This window comes from Eschscholzia californica, unplaced genomic scaffold, assembly GCF_041429995.1.
Source record: "Eschscholzia californica isolate CP2 unplaced genomic scaffold, dmEscCali1.0.p SCAF_3, whole genome shotgun sequence".
Taxonomy (NCBI): Eukaryota; Viridiplantae; Streptophyta; class Magnoliopsida; order Ranunculales; family Papaveraceae; genus Eschscholzia; species Eschscholzia californica.
Window position 1 is genome coordinate 59,140,502 of NW_028238420.1, and position 2,011 is coordinate 59,142,512.

The 2,011-nt window shown below is 35.4% G+C and overlaps 1 long non-coding RNA gene across 1 annotated transcript; it reads right to left on the reverse strand.

Annotated features, from left to right (window-relative positions):
* Window positions 1-1,288: 1,288 nt before the first annotated feature.
* On the reverse strand, window positions 1,289-1,789 carry LOC147552558 (uncharacterized). The gene is made up of 3 exons (XR_015236815.1): window positions 1,682-1,789; window positions 1,472-1,573; window positions 1,289-1,354 (listed from the first exon to the last, which is right to left on the reverse strand). It is a non-coding gene; the product is annotated as an uncharacterized LOC147552558 (long non-coding RNA).
* Between the last annotated feature and the right edge of the window lie 222 nt (window positions 1,790-2,011).

Below are 2,011 nucleotides of genomic sequence, written 5' to 3' on the forward strand. Positions count from 1 at the left end.
CAACAGAGAGGAACAATAATCCAACCTTTCCTTCAAAAACAACCAAAGCAAAATGCATCCATCTTTGAAGGATTTTTTTTTTTCAGTTTTGGAAAAAGTTCTTTGTCAATGAAAACCCTACCCGGGTAACGTTCCCAAGACCTCTAGCGTCTTCTCTCCCGTCTCTTCGCATTTCTAGAAGTGACAGCAGACTTGCAGTAATCCTAAAAAAAGGGGCAAGAGATAGAGGAAGAGGCTCCTCAAACAAGATTAATGAGTTTAGTCGTTTTGAGAGCTTTGTTTGGTAGCGAGAGAGTGTTCTACTTCCTCAACTCCGATATCTTGCAGATAGCTGAAGCTAAGGAGATGACCATTTTGGGAGTGGATCAGTCGATGACGGCTTCACCAATCTTACTTCCCTTGGGAAGTATACAAGTTACATGTTACGTCACAGAAAATGGAAGGAGGGTAACCGGTTTTGCCCCCTTCACCATCACAGATTCACGGTGACAGGACCAGGAGATGATGTATTAACTGTTACCCTACATTTCGATGATGGGACGATCCAGATTGATTAGGTAAGAGATACTAGTTTTGTGTTGTTTTTGTAACTTTTTAATTAACTGATAGAGATAATCAGGGGGTACTTGGTTGTTTTAGGTTTAGAAGATGTTAGATAAGAAGAGGGGGTAGTTTGTAGTTTTAGATGTGTTTCAATGAATTAGACTTTGTTTTTAGAATCTCTTACTATCAACATTTTGGAAAAAAATTTCAATGACTTAGAAATGTTGTTTGTAGGAGATTAAGTTTGTTTTATGAATTTTTCTTCTGTCTTTCAATCACTTTAAATTTCTTTAAGTGTTCCAATGAATTATGACTTTTTTTTTCTTTATTTTAAAGCCCTAATATTAAGTTCTTAGATCTTTATGTTGATGATTTTTACTATTGGTGGTGAAAATCTATTTAAACTAAAGTCAACTGGAAACTTTTAGAAGTTTGTTTCACAAAAGAAACTTTTTCTCTCTCGTATGCTACAATGGATGTTTGTTATTCATAGACACAAGTGTGTGAGAAACTAGTGTAAACTAGATGTTGTAGTGTAAGTTTTATATGAAAGTTTTGGGTCTTCTATCTTTTAGGGTTTGGGTAGTGTAGGAATCATTTCCTTCTCTAACAATGTATCTATCCAATTTCTGCACACAATTACCTTTATTGGGCCAAGAAGACCATTCATACTTCCAAGAAGAAACCTTGTAGCAACTGCCATCCAGAAGAAGTTTGTACTTAGACCAAATAGAGTATTGAGCACAACCTTGTAGCAACTGCCATCCAGAAGAAGTTTGTACTTAGACCAAATAGAGTATTGAGCACAACCCTGAAATGGACATTAACAGACCCATTGAGAACGATTGATACGAAAAACTTTACATAGTAGATTCCATGTTCAAAACATCAAGAAGAAATAAAGTAAGATCCAGAAGTTAATACTAACACTCATATAGTCCAGAACAATATAACAAGTTTTCGACCATATCGATCTGCTATGATGCTCCACGAGACGGAAGTCAAAGCCCTTCCAACATAAATGCAGCACCTTCAAGGGAAAAGGAAAGCACAATTAAATTAGCTTAGCTAGTTATTTTGATGAGTTTGGTTCCTACGATTTATCTCGATGTGAAGCTGCAGAGATAAAGATGCTTACCTATACATCCTGCGTAGTAACCAATATCTTCCTCATTTTTTACGATATGAAGGTCTCTTATCTACATGAAACAAAAACGAAGCTGAAATCTTATGATAGAATAAAAAAAGCAATATTTTAATGGAAACCAAACAAATGCTATTTGCAACAAATTTTTTGATTTTCCAGTAAAAAACCCCTCCTAGGATTTGTCCAATGAGAAAATCAACTTTCAAATCGAATTGAAGAAATAATCTGCTGAATGAAAAGCATCTGAGAGAAAAATGTCAATGGATCTCAAAACTAAACACATACCATGAAGTATAGAAAGAGAGATGGTGTAGGCTATGC